Source organism: Enhydra lutris, unplaced genomic scaffold (genome assembly GCF_002288905.1).
Source record: "Enhydra lutris kenyoni isolate GAN:26980312 unplaced genomic scaffold, ASM228890v2 scaffoldscaffold88, whole genome shotgun sequence".
NCBI lineage: Eukaryota > Metazoa > Chordata > Mammalia > Carnivora > Mustelidae > Enhydra > Enhydra lutris.
The window spans coordinates 4,880,794-4,901,810 of NW_019154172.1; the positions used below are offsets into that span (position 1 = coordinate 4,880,794).

A 21,017-nucleotide genomic window follows, 5' to 3' on the forward strand; every position below is an offset into this window, starting at 1 on the left:
AAAAAAAAAAAAGAAATCCTCTCCTTTGTGAAACTGACTGGTCTTGACACATCCTAAACTACTGGGAGCTATTAAAAGTAAAATAGGCTGGGGTGCCTGGGTGGCTCAGTCAGTTACCATCTGCCTTTGGCTCAGGTTATGATCCCAGGGTCAAGCCTTATATTGGGCTCTCTCCTCAGCAGGAAACCTGCTTTTCTCTCTCCCTCTGCCTCTCTGCCTACTTTGCTGGCTCGCTCTGTCAAATAAATAAACAAAATCTTAAAAAATAAATAAATAAAAATAAAATAAAATAGGCTCTCTGGAAAATCACAAAGATCTGAAGGACAACCAATAGCTTAACAGGGTTAAATGGAAGTTTTCTCACCTACTTTATGTCCTACACAAAAACCATCCCTTCAAGACTGGGAGAAGTGTCTGTTTCATCTTATGCATAGAGTCCGACAGGAGAAATAAGTACAACGCGAGAACAAATGAATATGTTCTAAGCAAAAGAACAGATAAACCCTTAGGAAAAAAACTTCAAAGAAACAGAGTTAAATGATTTACCTGATGAAGAGTGCAAAGTAACAGTCATAAAGACGCTCATCTAATTTGGGAGAAGAATGAATGAACTACATGAAAACTTCAAAAAGAAACTGAAGATACGAGTTCCACACAGAATTCAAAGAACCAAAGAATACAGTAACGGAACTGAAAAACAAACAAGAAACAAAACAAAACCAAAAACCAACAACAGAAAAGTTCAACAGCAGACTAGATGAAACAAAAGAAAAGATCTGTGAACCTGATGACAGAGGAGAACTCACCTAAACAGAGCAGCACAAAAAACAAAGACTTTTTTAAAAATGAAGATAGCTTAAAGGGACCTCTGAGACAACATCAAGCACACTAACATTCACATTATAGGAGTCCCAAAAGGAGAAGTCAGAGAAAGGGGGGAGAAAACTTATTTGAAGAAATAATGGTGGTTTTTCAAGGAAGATGGCAGAGAAGTAGGGGACCCTAGTTTCGTCTGGTCCATGGAATTTGACTAGATAGCTATCAAATCATTCTGACAAACTGCAAACTCAATCAGAAATCTAAGAAAAGAATTGCTGCAATTCTACAAATAGAAAAGCCACCACTTTTTGTAAGATAGAAGATATGAAGAAGTAAATATAAAAGGACTTATATCAGAAAATAACACCCCCGGGGGGGAGCCTCCATAAGCCACTACCAGAAAGTGATACGGTAGCAGAGCACAAAATTGGAACTTCAGAAGTCTGCTCCAGTGGGGGATGTGCCTACAGGAAAGTCACTCATGTGGCTAAGCAGGGCAGAATCCTAGGTGGGACAGCATAGTCTCAGGATCCCAGGGGTCACAGAAAGAAGAGGGGTTCCTGAGAGCGCAGAGTTCCCAAGCATCAGAGCAGGTAAGCTGTCCACAAACAGGGAGACCAAGACTGGGCTTTCCGCTCAGTGTCACCATAAACCTCAAACCGTAACACGACTGGGTGACTGCTCTCTGAGCAGAGGCCCAGCAAGAGGCAGAATGACAGCGAGACCCTTCACCCTCTCCCTCCCCAGAAGCAGGAAGGGTGAGCACTGCAGGAGTCTATAAAGGTTGCAGACTCGAAACAGGGTTGCGTGCCTGAGATAAAAATGTTTGGTCATAGCCAGGTGAACACAGAGTGCAGACAGAAACCAGGGAGACAAGAGTGGCTAACTGCTTTTCTGTAAGAGTTTTTTTCTTTACAAGTCTGGGATCTAGTTTCTTCTAACAAACCAAAATACACCAAGGATCTGGTATATTGCTCTGTTCTATTCATCTGTTTATGTTCTCTCTCTTTTTACTTGTTTTTTTCTTTTTTTGGTTTCTGATGGTTTCTGATTTGTTAATGTATATTTTCGGGAGTCACTATTATTATTTTTGTATCTCGTTCTCATTAATTTATACTTTTCTGGACAGAATGACAAGACAGAAGAACTCACCTTAAAAAAAGCACAACAAGAGAAAGTACCCACTGCCAGGGACTTAATCAATATGAATATAATAAGATGTCAGAACTAAAAGATACTACCTGAGCTTGAAAAAAGCAAAGAAAACACTACAGAAATCCTTTCTGGAGAAATAAAAGAACTAAAACATAATTAGGGCAAAACCAAAAAGGATATTACTGAGATGCAATAAAAAACAGAGGCCCTAACTGCTAAGATAAATGAGGCAGAAAAGATAATCAGTGATACAGAAGACAAAATAGAGAAAAGGGGTGTCGTGGCTCACTTGGTTAATGTCTGCCTTCAGCCCAGGTCATGATCCCAGGGTCCCAGGATCAAACACTGCGTCAGGCTCCCTGCTCAGCAGGGAGTATGCCCTCTCCCTCTCCCACTGCCTGCCACACCCCCGCTTGTGCGCACATGTGCGCGCACTCTCTCTCTCTCTCTCTAATAAATAAATAAAATCACTAATAAAAAAAAGAAAATGATGCAGAATAAAGAAACTGAGAAAAAGATAAACAACTACTGGACCACGAAGGGAGAATCTGAGAGATAAGTGATACTATAGAGTAAAATATTATTAGAATAATTGAGGTCCCAGAAGAAGAGGAAGAGGGGGCAGAAGGTATATTGGAACAAATTATAGCTGAGAACTTCTCCAATCTGGGGAAGGAAACAGGCATTCAAGTTCAGAAGGCACAGAGAACCACTCCCCCAAAACCAATTTTAAAGAAGGGCAGCATACCTTGACATAAAATAGTGAAGCTTGCAAATTTCAGAGACAGAGGAAATCCTGAAAGCAGCTCCAGACTAGAGGACCTTAATCTATAAGGATAGAAACATAAAGCTGGCACCACACCTATCCATAGACACCTGGCAGGCCAGAAAGTACTACCATGATATATTTAGAGTGCTATATGAGAAAAATATGCAACCAAGAATACTTTATTCAGCAAGGATGTCATTCAGAAAAGAAGAGCTAAAGAGTTTCCAGACAAACAGAAACTAAAAGAATTTGTGATCACTAAACCAGCCCTGCAAGAAATATTAAGGGGATCCTGTAAGTGAAGAGACAGCTCAAAAGTAACATCGACCAAAAAGGAACAGAGACAATATGCAGAACCAATGACATTGCAGATAATACAATGGCACAAAATTCATACCTTTTCAGTAATTACTCTGAATGTAAATGTGATAAATGCTCTAATCAAAAGACAGAGGGTATAAGATTAGATAAAAAAGCAAGACCCATCAATATGCTATTTACAAGAGACTCATTTTAGACCCAAACACACTTCCAGATTGAAAGTGAGGGGGTGAACCATTTATCATCAAAAGAAAGCTGGGGTAGCAATCTTTATATCAGACAAATTAGATTTTAAACCAAACACCGTAATAAGAGATGAAGAAGGACACTATATAATAGGTAAAGGGTCTATCCAACAAAGAAATTTAACAAGTGTAAATATTTATGCCCCTAACATAGGAACAGCCAATTATTTAAAACAATTAATAACAAAACTAAAAAGACACATTTATATTAATACAGTAATAGTAGGGAACTTTAACACCCCACTCAGAGCAATGGACACATTACCTAAGCAGAAGATCAACAAGGAAACAAGGGCTTTCAATGACACACTGGAACAGATGGACAACACAGGTATATACAGAGCATTCCATCCTACAGCAAACAAAATACACATTCTTCTTGAGTGTACATGGAACATTCTCTAGAATAGGTCACACGCTGGTTCAAAATCAGAGCTCAACTAGTACCAAAAGACTGAGATCATTCCCTGAATATTTTCAGATCACAGTGCTTTAAAACTTGGACTTAATCACAGGAGGAAATTTGGAAGGAACACAAATACGTGGAGGCTAAAGAGCATCCCACTAAAGAATGAATGGGTCAATCAGGAAATTAAAGAAGAATTTTAAAAATTCCTCGAAACAAATGAAAATGAAAACACAACTGTTCAAAACCTTTGGGATGCACCAAAGGCAGTCCTAAGAGGAAAGCTTATAGCAATACAAAGCTATCTCAAGAAACAAGAAAGGTCTCAAATACACAACTGAACCTAAAGGAGCTGTAGAAAAAACACCAAACAAAGCCCAGAACCACCAGAAGAGAAATAGTAAAGATTAGAGGAGAAATCAATGAAATAGAAACTAGAAGAACAGTAGAACAGATCAATGAAACTAGGAGCTGGCTCTGTGAAAGAATTAAAAGATTGAGAAACTCTTGGCCAGACTTATCAAGAGAAAAGAAAAAGAAAAAGAAAAAGAAAAAGAAAAAGGCACCCTCTACCAAACATTTAAAGAAGAATTCATACCTATTCTTCTGAAGCTGTTTCAAAAAACAGAAATGGGGGTGCCTGGGTGGCTCAGTGGTTTAAGCCTCTGCCTTCGGCTCGGGTCATGGTCTCAGGGTCCTGGGATCGAGTCCCGCATCGGGCTCTCTGCTCAGCAGAAAGCCTGCTTCCCCCTCTCTCTCTGCCTGCTGCTCTGCCTACTTGTGATCTCTCTCTTCCTCTCTTTCTCTGTCAAATAAATAAATAAAATCTTTAAAAAAAAAAAAAGAAATGGAAAGAAAACTTCTAAACTCATTCTCTGAGGCCAGCATTATGTTGATCCCTGTACCAAAGAGCCCACCAAAAAAGGAGAATTACAGACTAATATCCATGAAGAACATGGATGCAAAAATTCTCACCAAGATACTAGCCAATAGGATCCAACAGTACATTAAAAGGATTATTCACCACAACCAAGTGGGATTTATTCCTGGGATGCAAGGGTGGTTCAACATCCACAAATCAATGTGATGCACTACATTAAAAGAACCACTGGATCCTCTCAGTAGATGTAGAAAAGCCATCTGTCAAAGCACAGCATCCTTTCTTGATTAAAACTCTTCTCAGTGCAGGGATAGAAGGAACATACCTCAATATCATGAAAGGCACATAAGAAAGCCCACAGCGAATATCATTCTCAGTGAGGAAAAACTGAGAGCTTTTCCCTCAAGGTCAGAACAAAGCAGGGATGTCCACTCTCACCATTGTTGTTCAACAGAGTACTAGAAATCCTACCCAGCAATCAGGCAATAAAAAGAAATAGAAGGCATCCAAATTGGCAAAGAAGTAGTTGAACTATCACTCTCTGGAGATGACATAATATGCTATGTGGAAAACCCAAAAGACTCTACCCCAAAATTGCTAGGACTCATACAGGAATTCAGCAAAGTGACAGGAAGGAAAAATCAGTGCACAGAAATCAAGAGCATTTCTATACACTAACAACGAGACAGAAGAAAGAGAAATTAAGGAGTTGATCCCACTTACAATTACATCCCAAACTATAAGATACCTAACCAAAGAAATAAAGGACTTATACTCTGAAAACTATAATACATTCATGAAAGAAATTGAGGAAGACAAAAAGAAATGGAAAAATATTTCATGCTCATGGATTGGAAGAAGAAATATTGTTAAAATGTCTGTGCTACCTAGAACAATCTATATATTCAACGCAATCCCTATCAAAATACCATCAACATTTTTCAGAGCTGGAACATATAATCCTAAAATTTGTATGGAACCAGAAAAAGCCCTAAAAGAAAACCAAAGCTGGTGGCATCACAAAGCCAGACTTCAAGCTCTATTACAAAGCTGTCATCATCAAGAGAGTATGGTACTGGCATAAAAACAGACCATAGATCAATGGAACAGAAGAGAGAACCCAGAAATGGACCCTCAACTGTATGGCCAACTAATCTTCGACAGAACAAGAAAGCATACCTGATGGAATAAAGACAATCTCTTCAACAAATGATGTTGAGAAAATTGGACAGCCACATGTAGAAGAATGAAACTGGACCATTTTCTTACGCTATATACAAAAATAAATAAAAAATGGACGAAAGACCTAAATGTGAGCTAGGAAACCATCAATATCCTAGAAGAGAACACAGGCAGCAACCTTTTTGACCTCGGGTGCAGCAAATTCTTGCTAGACAGATCTCCGATGGCAAGAGAAACAAAGGCAAAAGTGAACTATTGGGATTTCACCAAGATAAAAAGCTTTTTGCACTGCCAAGAAAACCGTCAACAAAACCAAAAGATAACCGACAAAATGGGAGAAGATAGTTGCAAATGTCTCATCAGATTGAGGGGTAGTATCCAAAACCTATGAAGAACTTACCAAACTCAACACCCAAAAAACAAACAAACCAGTCAAAAAATGGCAGAAGACATGAGAAGACACTTCTTCAAAGAAGGTATTGCCAAAAGACCCATGAAAAAATGTTCAATGTCATTCAGCATCAGGGAAATACAAATCAAAAGCACGAGAATCCACTTCACACCAGTCAGAATGGCTAAAATAAACAAGTCAGGAAACAACAAATGTTGATGAGGATACAGAAAAGGGGGAACCCTCTTACACTGCTGGTAGGAATGCAAGCTGGTGCAGCCACTCTGGAAAAGAGTATGGAGCTTCCTCCAAAAGTTAAAACTAGAGCTACCCTACAACCCAGCAACTGCACTACTAGGTATTTACTCCAAAGATGCAAATGTAGTGATCCAAAAGGGTACCTGCACCCCAATGTATATAGCAGCAATGTCCACAATAGTCAAACTATGGAAAGAGCCCAGATGTCCATTGACAGATGAATGGATAAAGAAGATGTGGTATATATACATACATTGGAATACTACTCAGCCATTAAAAAGAATGAAATCTTGCCATTTGTAATGACATGGAAGGAGCTAGAGGGCAATATACTAAGTGAAATAAGTCAACCTGAGAAAAACAATTATTGTATGATTTCACTCATATGTGAAATTTAAAAAAACTAATCAGAACCTAGGGGGAGGGAGGGAAAAATTAAAAAAGACAACACCAGAGAGAAGACAAATCATAAGAGACTCTTAACCACAGGATACAAACTGAGGGTTGCTGGAGGGGGGGGTGCAGTGGGGGGCGATGGGTAACGGGGTGACTGGCATTAAGGAGGGCATGTGATGTAATGAGCGCTCATTGTTATATAAGACTGAAGAACCACTCAATTCTACCTCTGAAACTAATAATACACTGTATGTTAATTAATTGGATTTAAATAAAATTAAAAAAAAAAAAAGAAGAAAGAAAGAAATGGCTGAAAATGCCCATAACCTAGGAAAGGGAAAGAAAAAAAAAAAATCATATCCAGGAAGTCCAAAGAGTTCCAAGTAAGATGAATCCAAAGAAACCCACAAGTAAATTATAATATAAATGGCAAAAATTAAAGACAGGGTGAGAGGCAAGATGGCGATAGAGTAGCAGAATGAAATGAAATCAGGTCCCAGGGGTCAGCTAGGTAGTTTTCAAACCATTTCAAACACCTACAAACTCAACAGGAGCTAGAAGAGAAGAGCAGCAATTCTAGGAATAGAAAATTGGCCAGTTTCTGAAGGCTAGGACATGCAGAGAAGTGAATCCGAAGTGATGGGAAGATAGTCCGTGGGGGGGGGGGGGGGCAGAAGAAAGAAACTAAGGAGTCAATTCCATATACAATTGCACCCAAAACCATAAGATACCTAGGAATAAACCTAACCAAAGGGACAAAGAATCTGTACTCAGAAAACTATAAAGTACTCATAAAAGAAATTGAGGAAGACACAAAGAAATGGAAAAAGTACCATGCTCATGGATTGGAAGAACAAATATTGTGAAAATGTCTATGCTACCTAAAGCAATCTACACATTTAATGCAATCCCTATCAAAATACCATCAATTTTTTTTTTCAAAGAAATGGAACAAATAATCCTAAAATTTATATGGAACTAGAAAAGACCCCAAATAGCCAGAGCAATGTTGAAAAAGAAAGCCAAAGTTGGTGGCATCACAATTCCAGACTTCAAGCTCTATTACAAAGCTGTAATTAACAAGATAGTATAGTACTGGCACAAAAACAGACATATAGATCAATGGAACAGAATAAAGAGCCCAGAAATGGACCCTCAACTCTATGGTCAACTACCTTCAACAAAGTGGGAAAGAATGCCCAATGGAAAAAAGACAGTCTCTTCAACAAATGGTGTTGGGAAAATTGGGCAGCCACATGCAGAAGAATGAAACTGGACAATTTCCTTACACTACACACAAAAATAGACTTAAAATGGATAAAAGACCTCAATGTGAGACAGGAATCCATCAAAATCCTTGAGAAGAACACAGGCAGCAACCTCTTCGACTTCAGCCGCAGCAACTTCTTCCTCAAAACATTGCCAAAGGCAAGGGAAACAAGGGCAAAAACGAACTACTGGGACTTCATCAAGATCAAAAGCTTTTGCACAGCAAGGGAAACAGTCAACAAAACCAAAAGACAACTGACAGAATGGGAGAAGATATTTGCAAAGGACAGTACCAGATAAAGGGCTAGTATCCAAAATCTATAAAGAACTTACCAAACTCAACATCCAAAGAACAAATAATCCAATCAAGCAATAGGCAGAAGACATGAACAGACATTTCTGCAAAGACATCCAGATGGCCAACAGACACAAGAAAAAGTGCTCAACATCACTCGGTATCAGGGAAATACAAATCAAAACCACAATGAGGTACCACCTCGCACCAGTCAAAATGGCTAAAATTAACCAGTCAGGAAACAACAGATGTAGGAGAGGATGTAAAGGGAAACCCTACTACACTGTTGGTGGGAATGCAAGCTGGTGCAGCCACTCTGGAAAACAGCACAGAGCTACCCCACGACCCAGCAATCACACTACTGGGTATTTGCCCTAAAGATATAAATGTAGTGATCCAAAGGGGCACGTGCACCCAAATGTTTATACCAGCAATGTCCACAATAGCTAAACTATAAAAGGAACCTAGATGTCCATCAATAGATGAATGGATAAAGAAGATGTGGTGTTTATATATACAATGGAATACTATGCAGCCATCAAAAGAAATGAAATCTTGCCATTTGCAACAATGTGGATGGTACTAGGGGGTATTATGTTGAGCGAAATAAGTCAATCAGAGAAAGACAATTATCCTATGATCTCCCTGATATGAGGAAATTGAGAGGCAGAGTGGGGGGCCTGGGGGGTAGGGAAGGAAAAAAAATGAAAAAATGAAACGATGGGATCGGGAGAGAGATAAACCATAAGACTCTCAATCTCACAAAACAAACTGAGGGTTGCTGGGGGGGGGGAGGGGGCATGGAGAAGGTGGCTGGGTTATGGACATTGGCAGGGGTATGTGATATGGTGAGTGCTGTGAAGTTTGTAAGCCTGACAATTCACAGACCTGTACCCCTGGGGCAAATAATACATTATATGTTAATAAAAATCATTAAAAAAAAAAAAGTTAAAGACAGACAGAAAATACTAAAGGCAATAAGAGAAATACAACCTGATTTATGTATATGGGACCTCCTGTAAGACAACTGGCAGATTTATCAGCAGAAACTTCGCAGGCCAGAAAAGTAGCACAATATATTCAAAGTACTGAAAGAAAAAGATTTCCAACCAAGAGTACTCTACCCAGCAATGTTATCATTCAAAATTGAAGAAAATACAGTTTTCCCAATAAGCAAAATCTAAAGGATTTCATCACCTCTAAACCAGCCTTATAAGAAATGCTAAAGGGATCTCTTTGGGATGAAAGAAAGGCATTATTAATAAGAAAACATATAGGGGCGCCTGGGTGGCTCAGTGGGTTGGGCCGCTGCCTTCGGCTCGGGTCGTGATCTCGGGGTCCTGGGATCGAGTCCCGCGTCGGGCTCTCTGCTCGGCGGGGAGCCTGCTTCCCTCTCTCTCTCTCTCTCTCTCTCTCTGCCTGCCTCTCTGTCTACTTGTGATCTCTGTCAAATAAATAAATAAAATCTTAAAAAAAAAAATAAGAAGAAAACATATAAAAGTATAACTCTTACTGGTAAAGGTAAATATATACTAAACGGCATGGATTAATCACTTATAAAAACAGTATGAAGGTTAAAAGACAAAAGTAGCAAAAATAACCATAACTATAATAATTAAATAAGGTAAACAAAAGATTAAAAGCTGTAAAATGTGATATCAAAAACATAAAATGTGCTGGTGGGGGAAGAGTAAAAATGTAAAGCTTTACAATGAGTTCAAAATTAAGTTATTATCAACTTAAAAGAGCTATAGATATAAATTGTTATATGTAAACCTCATGGTAACCACAAAGCAAAAACCTATAGTTGATACACAAAAGATAGTAAGAAAGGAACACAAGCATACTACTATAGAAAATCATCAGACCACAAAGGAAGAAAGCAAGAGACAAAGGAACAAAAGAACTGCAAAACCACCGGAAAAGAATTAACAAAATGGCAATAAGCACATACTATAATAATCCCGTGAGATGTTCATGGACTAAATTCTCCAGTCAAAAGACAAAGGGGCTAAGTGGATTAAAAAAAAAAAAAAAAAACAAAAACGGGGTGCCTGGGTGGTTCAGTGGGTTAAAGCCTCTGCCTTCGGCTCAGGTCATGGTTCCAGGGTCCTAGGATCAAGCCCCGCATTGGGCTCTCTGCTCAGCAGGGAGCCTGCTTCCCCCTCTCTCTGCCTGCCTCTCTGCCTACTTGTGATCTCTGTCTCTGTCAAATAAATAAATAAAATCTTTAAAAAAAAAAAAAACAAGACCCACCTACAGGCTGCCTACAAGCGACTCACATCAGACATAAGGATATAAAGTAAAAGGATGGAAAAGGATATACCATGCAAATGGAAACCAAAAGAAATTGGGGGTAGCTATACTTGTATCAGACAAGATACTTTGAAACAAAGACTGTAATAGGAGATAAAGAAGCACATTATATAATAGTAAAGGGGTTAAACAAGAAGATATACCATTTGTAAATATTTATGTACCCAAAATAGGAAAACCTAAATATATAAAGCAAATGTTAACAGTCCTAAAAGGAGAATACAATAGTAAGAAGTACAATACTAGTAAGAGACAGAAATAAAATAATAGTAAGAGATTCTAATACCCCAATTTACACTAATGGTTAGATCATCCAGACAAAAAAATCAATAAGAAAACATCAGTCTTAAATGACACATTAGACCAGATGGACTTAACAGATGCATATAGAACATTCCATCCAAAAGCACCAGAAGGCACCAACTTCTCAAGTGCACATGGAACATTCTCCAGGATCAATCATATGTTAGGCCACAAAACAAGCCTTAAATTAAGAGTGAAATCATATCAAGCATCTTTTCTGAGAACTATGGTGTGAAACTAGAAATCAATTACAAAAAGAAAACTGGAAAATTCTCATATATGATTAAGCAACATGCTACTGAACAAATAATGAGTCAATGAAAAAATCAAAAGCAAAATTAAAAAACACCTGAGACAAATGAAAATGTAAATACACCTATCAAAACTTACAGGATGTGGCGAAAGCAGTTCTAATAAGGGAAGCTCACAGAGATTTGAACGCTTACCTCAAGTAACAAGAAAAATCTCGCATTAACAACCTAACTTTACACTAAAAGGAACTAGAAAAAGAAGAACAAATAAAGACCATGTTAGTAGATGGAATGAAATAACAAAGATCAGAACAGAAATAAATGAAAAAGAAACTAAGAAGACAATAGAAAAGATCAGTGAAACCAAGAGATGGTTCTTTGAAGAGATAAAAACTGGCAACCCTTTAGCTAGATCCACCAAGAAAAAAAGGGATTCAAATAAACACAATCAGAAATGAAAGAGGAGGGGCACCTGGGTGGCTCAGTTGGTTAAGCGTCCAACTCTTGGTTTCAAATCATGTCATGATCTCAGGGTCATGGGATCAAGCCCCATATCCAACTCCATGCTTGAGATTCTCTCTCTCTCCTTCTGACCCTCCCCTTACTCACTCTTTCTCTCAAATGAATAAAACCTTTTAAAAAAAATGAAAGAGGAAATGTTGTTAACTAACACAACAGAAATACAAATGAGCATAAGAGACTATGAACAATTATATACCAATAAACTGAACAACCTAAAATAAATCAATATATTTTTAGAAACATACAACCCTCCAAGAATGACTCTTGAAGAAACAGAAAATCTGAGCAGACCAATTACTAGTAAAGAGATTGAATCAGTAATCAAAAACCTCCCAGGGGCGTCTGGGTGGCTCAGTGGGATGGGCCTCTGCCTTCGGCTCAGGTCATGGTCTCGGGGTCCTGGGATCGAGCCCCACATTGGGCTCTCTGCTCGGTGGGGAGCCTGCTTCCCCCCTCTCTCTCTGCCTGCCTCTCTGCCTACCTGTGATCTGTCAAATAAATAAATAAAATCTTTAAAAAAAAAAAAAAAAAAACCTCCCAAAAAACAGAAGTCCAGAACAAGATGACTTCACTGATAAATTCTACTAAACATTCAAAGAAAAATTAATACCAATTCTTTTCAGTCTTCTTAAAAAAAAAAAGGGGGTTCAATATACCCTGATACCAAAACCAGACAAGGATACCACAAGAAAATTATAGGTCAATGTCCCTGAAGAACATAGATGCAAAAACCTCCACAAAGTATTTAAAAACTGAATTCAAGGGGTACCTGGGTGGATCAGTCGTTAAGTGTCTGCCTTCGGCTCAGGTCATGATCCCAAGGTCCTGGGATCAAGCCCTGCATCTGCCTCCCTGCTTAGCAGGAAGCCTGCTTCCCCAACTCCCACTCCCCCTGCTTGTGTTCCCTCTCTTGCTGTGTCTCTCTCCATCAAATAAATAAATAAAATCTTTAAAAAAAAGAAAACTGAATTCAAAAATACATTAAAAGGATCACACACCATGATCAAGTGGGATTTATTCCAGGGATAAAAGGATAAACATTCACAAATCAATCAATTTGATATACCACATTAACAAAATGAAAGATAAAAATCATGTGATCTCATAGATGCCGAAAAAGCATTTAACAAAAATCAACACCCGTTTACAATAAAAATTCTACACAAAGTGGGTATAGAGGGAATGCACCTCAGTATAATAAAGGCCATATAAGACAAGCCCACAGCAAAAATCATATTCAATGGTGAAAAGCTGAAAGCTTTTCCTCTAAGATCAGGAACAAGACAAAGATTCCCATTTTTGTCACTTTTATTCAACATAGTATTGGAAGTCCTAACCACAGCAATTAGGAAAGAAAAAAAAAGGGCATCCAATTCAGAAAGGAAGGAAGAAATAAAACTGTCACTATTTGCAGAAGATTGATATAAAGAGAGCCCTAAAGATGCCATCTAAAAAAACTATTAGCATAAACTAATTCAGTAAAGTTGCAGGATAGAAAATCAATACAGAGAAGTCTGTTGCAATTCTATACACTTATAACAAGCTATTAGAGATATTAAGAAAACAATCCCATTCTATCCTCTCCAAACCCTGTACTTCTCAGATTTTTAATGGCAGCCTCATCACGTAGCCACCATCAATCATTAACTTCATTTTCAGCCCTCTTCCCATCTCCATAGAACGGGGAATGGAGCTGAAAATTCTAAGCTTCTAATTATGGCTTGTCCTTTCTTGTGATCAGCCCCCACCCAAGAGCCATCTAGGAACATACCCAGCGCCACCTCATTAGAACAAAAGATACTACTGCCACCCTGGAAATTACAAGGGTTTCAGAAACCCTATTCTGGGAACCAGGGGGCAGAGCCAATATGTATTTTCCTTATCTCACAAGACCATTAGTCCAACTGTCAGCTCCAGGACCCTTCCCACCTCAGCTACAATCCACGCCAGTAAAATGGATGTTCAGTATCTACTTAACCTCCCTGAAGTTAGGACTAGTCTCCAAGAGAAATGCAGAAAACCCAAGTCCCTCCCAGACTGTGGCTTCTTCCACATTTACCCCCTTTCAAATCTCCCACACCCATCACGTACAACAGAACTAGAAGGGAGTCTGGGAAATGTAGTCTTTTGCTTTATAGCCTCAAGGATATGATAAGGCAGGCTTGGGGGTTTGGGAAGAAAGAAATGTGGGCGCCCATCAGCTACACCCATCACAGAGTTGTTTGAATTCCCTTGCCCACGTCTCAGGAGGGTGAGGGGTACAGGAATACCTCATTTTATTGTGCTTCACTTTATTGCCCTTCACAGATGCTAACACAGCGTCTAACAACACGTTTTTGTTTTGTTCTGTTTTTGCAAATTAAAGGTCTGTGAGGACCCTGAGTTAAATGAGTCTATAAGCGCCATTTTCCAACAGCATTTGCTCACTTTAAAGTGTCTCTGTCAGGAATTTAAGAGGCAGGGTGGGGATCGTGGGGGGGTAGGGAGGGAAATAATGAAACCAGATGGGACAGGGATGGAGAGAAATCACAAGAGACTATTAATCTCACGAAACAAACTGAGGGCTGCTGGAGTGGAAGGGGGTGGAAGGGATAGAATGGCTGGGTAATGGACACTGGGGAGGGTATGTGCTATGGTGAGTGCTGTGAATTGTGAATGACTGATGATTCACAGACCTGTACCCCTGAAGCAAATAATACATTATATGTTAATTTTTTTTAAAAAGTGTCTCTGTCACATTTTGGTAATTCTCACAATATTTCAAACTTTCTCATTACTGCTGTATTGGTTATGGTGATCTGTGATCAGTGATTACAATTTACTGAAAGCTCAGATGATAGGTTAGCATTTTTCAGCAATTTTTTTTTTTAAATTTTATTTATTTATCTGAGAGGCAGAGTGTGAGAGTGGAGAGCTCAGAGGAAGAGCAGACTCCCTGCCAAGCAGGGAGCCCGATGTGGGACTCAATCCTGGGACTCCAGGATCATGACCTGAGCCGAAGGCAGTTGCTTAACCAACTGAGCCACCCAAGCACCCCTCAGCAAATATTTTTTAATTAAGGTATGTACACTGGGTTTTTGGTTTTTTTGTTTTTTTTTTGACATGATGCTATTGCATACTTAGTAGACTACAGTATAGTATAAACATATATACAACATTTATATGCACTGGAAAACAAAAAATTCACTTGACTACCTTTATTGCAATATTCACTTTATTGCAGTGCTCTTTAATCAAACGAACCTGCAGTATCTCTGAGGTATGCCTGTCCTAGAAAAGCAGGCAAAAACAGCACGAGTAATAGGTCTGCACGTTACAAAAACAAAGTGATCTTGACATACGTTTATGATCCAATATACTTTGAGTTTCTGAAGTTCACTGGAATGTATGGGATACATCTGCGACACTATTCAGGAGAGGAAAATCAACTAAAAGGTTTTTTGCGGTTTTTTTTTTTTCTTTAAGATTTTATTTATTTATTTGACAGAGAAAAAAAGAGAGTGAGCACAAGCAGGGAGAGTAGCAAGCTCTCTGATACGCAGGGAGCCCCACACAGGACTCAATCCCAGGACCCCAGGATCATGACCTGAGCCAAATGCAGTCACTTAACCAACTGAGTCACCCAGGTGCTCCCAACTAAAAGTTTTTTCATCACTGGGAAGAATACCGCAGAACAAAATACTTGTTTCATTGATTTTCAGAAAGTGGCTAATTCATTACATATTTGAGAGAAAAAAAAAAAAAAGTCAAGTTCCTTCCTAATAAATTTCTGGGGAAATAAAAATTTAAATATAAAGAGATCACAACTATACTAAAAAAAAAAATATTAAGCCAACCACAATAAATTCGGAGTAGTAAAGCCCCACCTAAGCAAACACACTAAAGGCAAAAATCATTTAGAAAAATGCTGAAGATGTGACTACAAAGAATTCTTAAACATCACCACTGAAATACACACACACATACACACACACTCTCACACACCTCATCAAAATCAAAACACAAACTAGAAAACATATTCCCGATATCTGTGGCAAATATTTAGTATCAATGCAAGAAAGAACAAAGCAAAAGACAGTTAAAAAATGGGCAAAGAGCATAAATACACAAGGAACAAGAAGAAAAACCAATATCCAACTGTTCATCAATACTAGGAAACAAATATTAAATAACAAAAGAACTTTTTTCCTTTTTATTTTTTAAATTAACATAAAATGTATTATGTGTTTCAGGGTTACAGGTCTGTGCTTCATCAGTTTTACACAATTCATAGTGCTCATCATAACTACTCAAATCAGAATACCAGCGTTGGTGACAATGTGGAAAAATCAGCAAAAATTTCACATACTTTTTGGCATAGAAACACAGCCTTGGAAGAATTAAAAATTTATGGATATAATAAATATTTGGTTACAAGGACATTTATTGTTATTATTATAACCACAAAAAAAGTAAGAACCCAAATACCCACATATTTGGCTGGTTAAACTATGGCACATCCATTCATTGAAAGATCTGTACCCACTAAATATGATATTTTAGAATAAATTACTAAAAAGACTAAATGATGATAGAAGACAAAACTGTTTCCAAAAAGTATGCATATGAAACCCCATTTTTGCTCCTCTCCCTCCCTCCACACCCCATCTCAGAGAAGTAAAAAAAGAAATTATACGGACACACAGATCAAGGATGGTATGATAAATAAGAACATATAAACAGTAAGACGAATATGGCAATTAAATTTTTTCTTTATGCAATGAATACTACTCTAAATGTTTTACAGAGAACATGTACTACTTCTGTAATAAGGAAAAAATCAGTAAGGATTTTTAACCAACTCTCAAAAAATCACTTTACAAAATATAAATTCTAGTAAATAGAAATGGGAATTTCAAGCTATAACAGCCAATGGTTATTCTTTTGCGTATACCTGTTTTCTATTTTCTTCTTTCCTTCCACTACAATTTATTGTTCCCATCACTAAGTTTCCACATTGTCTACTTCCTTCTTCATTAACTAATTCCCCCAAGCAAAGGTGCAGCCTCTTCTCTCTTCTCGTTTTTACTAAAATAACACACATCCAGATGATAGTTCTCTAGATCTATTTATTATCGGTAGTCTGTATCAATGAGCGCACTCATCTAGCCTTCTCCCACAAATATTCTCAAAGCATCACACCTAAAAACACATTTAAAGAATAAGGCATACAAAAATATGTTACGATACCCACACAAACACCAGTCCATAAACTTCTATTTAGGCTGGATACACACTCCTTACAGACACACACACACACTCATTCACATAGCCTCAGAGACACAGCAAAGAAGTCTTTCTCATTCGTGTCTGTATCCTAACCATTCACCTTCATTCCTCTTCTAAGCTGGATACAGAAATGCATCTTTTGTTTCATTCTGAGAATCAACAAAATCTCACTTCCTTGGCATTTAGTATGTAACAACAGTTCATTAAGTATTAGTTTATACTTCTGGAAGCACTGACAGTCCCCACCATAGGAACTCTGGTATGGCAGGGCCTGATTTTATTTTGCGCATCTCTGTACCTAACAACTGAAAGTATGTGGCTCTCGGTAGCACTTAATAAGTAATGAATTAAAGTCTACACCACTGATTATTATTGACCCAAGTTTCTATCATACAGTTAAAGCATGCACTGCATTCCCCATTTTATAATTCAAAAAAAAGGACTGGAGAGGATAGCTGGTGAGTCAAGCGTAGCCAGGCGAGGAAATAAGAAAAGAGGGCCTGAGTTTTTCCATCCACAGGACAAGGCGTCACCCTCGCTGTCTGTAAAGCTTCGAGCTTCAGAGATTCTAGGAAAGGACTGTAAATACACGTATGTGCCTAAGGACTAATAAACTTTGCTTAGCGGCGTATTTTAAAATAGAGCATTGTGGGAGAATTAACCAATGGGAAATTATCAAAGAACTGCACGTGCACGGTAAATGAGGAAGACAGGTGAAGCAAGCAGAAGAGTTCTGAGAGGTTTACAGGAGCAACTCATGAAATCCCCGGGCTCAGGCCTCCAAACCGACCGAAGAGAAACTTTAAACCTACATTCTTGAGGCGCCAGGACCTCCTCTGCGTCTTCAAAAAGAAAGGTCTTACCTCCGGAACAGGGGTCTCACGGAGTCCCTCCGCCCTGAGGCCAGTGTGGCAGGCTGCAGACGGGTGTAGCTTCCCCGCCCGGAATCTCGTTCATTCCACCCCCGCCAACCCCGAGCCGCGCTGGCGGGGGCTATGGCCGCCTGGCCCCACACCCGGGTCCTCTGTGCCCTTCCCCACCGCAGGGGCGGGAAGGAAAAGCCCTGGAGCCCACTGGTAAAAACAACAACAACAACAACAACAACAACAACCCACAGGACGCGCCAGCCGCGGCGCCGAAGGCCCGTTCCTAGCGCGGTGTCCTCTGGCCCGCCAGAAGCGAGTCCCAACAAGTGCAAAGACCCCGGAAGAAGTAGGGCCGGGGCCACTGACCTGTCAAGCCCCATTGCCTTAGGTCCTGCTCCTGCACTAGTGCCCGCGCCGCCTCGCCTCAGCTCCGGGTCTTCAGAGCACGTAGGAAGCCGAGCATGTGGCTCCCACACGTCGCTGCGCCCGAGCTCTCCATGCACCCAGACAGGCTCCGCCCCGCGGCGCCCGCGCGCTTCCCTCCCGACGCAACCCGGCCGGACCCAGCGCGCAGCCGCCGCCAGGCGACGCGTCCTGCGCCGACGTCTGGGCGCTAGCGACCTGCGATTTAGCCTGCAGGATCTCATTTTCGTTCTTTCCGGTTGTGCTCAGCCAGCTCTCGGCTTGTGGGCTCGTCGGGAGGTCGGACTATGCTTACCATTCATTTATTAGCAACACTGACTATGCGCCAGGGGCATACATACTCTGCGGGGCTCTGAGGTTATAGAATTCAGTAAGACGTGGTTGGTCCCTGTCCTCCAGCGATTCACAGCAAGAATGTAAAAGCCTGGTGTGCTCGGTTCCTTTTGCACCAGTGATACATTGGGCCCTAAAATCCTCTTACTTAGTCCCTGTTGGCCGTAGACCAAAGTCAGGAACTTCTGAATGATAGGAAATTAAAACCATGAAAATTGTCATTACCAAAAGGAATTTCTCAAGTGAATTATGGGGAACAAATTGAAGCAAAGTGTTAGATAGGGGTCAATGACAACATCAGCTTTGAGTGGATTTATGACGTAGTAATTTATAATTAGTAGTGTGTCACTGATATAAATTATAATAACCAAATAACTGCAGTTATTTAATAACTGCAATAACTGCAGTTAACGATCCAGTGAGAGGTGCTGTCCTGAGTGTTTTACAAGTTTTTTTATCGTTTAACCCTCACAGTAACCTTATAAATAGATACTAGGATTGTCCCCACGTTAGATGAGGAAAGCTATAAGAGGAACCGTATTATTCTCTGGGTAATGTCATCAGAATACTAGTCCCATTTGGGTAAACCTTGGCACTTTCTATCTTCAGTAAACTCAGATTAAAGTTGCATGCCACCCCCCACCCCAGTCCATCTACCCTGAAAATAAAAGAAGAAATTAGTTCTGAGCTACAAAAGAGATGTCTTTGGGTTGATTTATTCATAAAAAGCAAAAGCACTGTTTTGAGCACCTCACATATGTCAGGCACTCTTGGCACTGGAGACAGTGGCCACTAGTCTCATTTGCAAAAACATTTAAGTAAAACACACTTATATTTTATATTTTAAATTAAGTGTTATTAAGAGTTATATTTTAATTAAGTATATAATTAAGTGTAAATTAAGAGTTATATTTTAAATTAAGTGTATATTTAAAAGGAGGAGACAAGCAATAAGCAAATAAAAATCAGGTAGTTATCAATGTTAAGGTGAAAGAGAAACAGTCACATAATGGGGCTATACTGATTCCCTACCTGATGTTTTGTCAACACCATAAATGGGATTTGTATCCTTTCCTGGCTTCTCTGGAGGGCTTCTTGGGGTTGCTCATGAGTGATTTTTGCATCCTGATCTCTGGGTTTGGTGAATTTTTTCCTCTCCTCTGGGTTCTGTAGGTAGGCTTATCCGCTAAAGCAGCAAGATCAATCACCTGCCACTCAAACAAAAGAGACTTGATTATTTTTAACTTAAGGTACATTTGTTTTAGCATAATACCAGTGATAGAGTCCTAGCTTTAAGCTAAATTTCTCTTGGTAGATTGAGTCTGACATTGAAAAAAACAGCTAGGAAAGATAGCTGACAAACTCCCAAGTCAGCTGCTGGTGACATAACACATATAAAAGGTGACATATAAAATTTTACTCCAGATGGTATATGAAAGGAGTCTATGGAAGGGGATAGAGTGGAAGTAGGGTGACCAGTTAGACCACTGCAGGAGTCTGGGCAAGAAATAATAGTTGGGCCAGCATGGCGGCAGTGGAGTGGTAAGTAGTGGTCAGATACTAGATATATTGAAAAGGTAGAGTCTATAAGGTACATGGATTGAACATCTGAAAAAAGTCCAGGAATAAAGGATGATTTCAGGGATGTGACCTGAGCAAATGATAGTTTCCCCTTTTGGAGGGGGTAATGGAGTTTCCACTTTTGGAGGGGGTAAAACTGAGAATGAGGAGGTCTGAGGAACATCAAGAATTTTCATTTTTAATGTCAACTATATTTCAACTTATAAAAGGAATTCATGGAGCACCTGCGTGGCTCAGTCAGTTAAGCACCTGACTTCAGCTCAAGTCTTGATCTCAGGGTCCTGGGATTGAGCCCCGAGTTGGGCTCCCCACTCCCAAGGAAGTCTGCTTGTCCCTCTGCTCATCTCCCTCCATGCTCATACTGCCCCACCCTATCACTCAAATAAATAAAATCTTTTTAAAAAATAAAAAAGGAATTCATTTTTTTTAAAGATTCTATTTTTATTTATTTGACAGACAGAGATCACAAGTAGGCAGAGAGGCAGGCAGAGAGAGAGAGGAGGAAGCAGGCTCCCTGCCAAGCAGAGAGCCCGATGTGGGGCTCGATCCCAGGACCCTGGGATCATGACCTGAGCCGAAGGCAGAGGCTTTAACCCACTGAGCCACCCAGGCACCCCAGGAATTCATTTTTGAACACAGTAACATGAAACTCTTCTTAGATATCCAAGCAGAGATTTTGAATAATCAGGTTGATTAGCCTGGAGCTCACAGGAGGGTTGGAACTGAATATATTAATGTGGAAGTTATCCACATTAATTTTCAGATGGA

The 21,017-nt window shown here is 39.5% G+C and overlaps 1 protein-coding gene across 1 annotated transcript in view; it reads right to left on the reverse strand.

The window, feature by feature from the left end:
* Positions 1 to 18,319, reverse strand: part of LOC111161953 (chromodomain helicase DNA binding protein 1 like) — a 57,920-nt gene extending 39,601 nt beyond the window's left edge. The window contains exon 1 of the mRNA XM_022526040.1: positions 18,279 to 18,319. The gene's annotated coding sequence lies outside the window, so the exon portion shown is untranslated. The remainder of the gene's footprint in view (positions 1 to 18,278) is intronic.
* Positions 18,320 to 21,017: the final 2,698 nt, after the last annotated feature.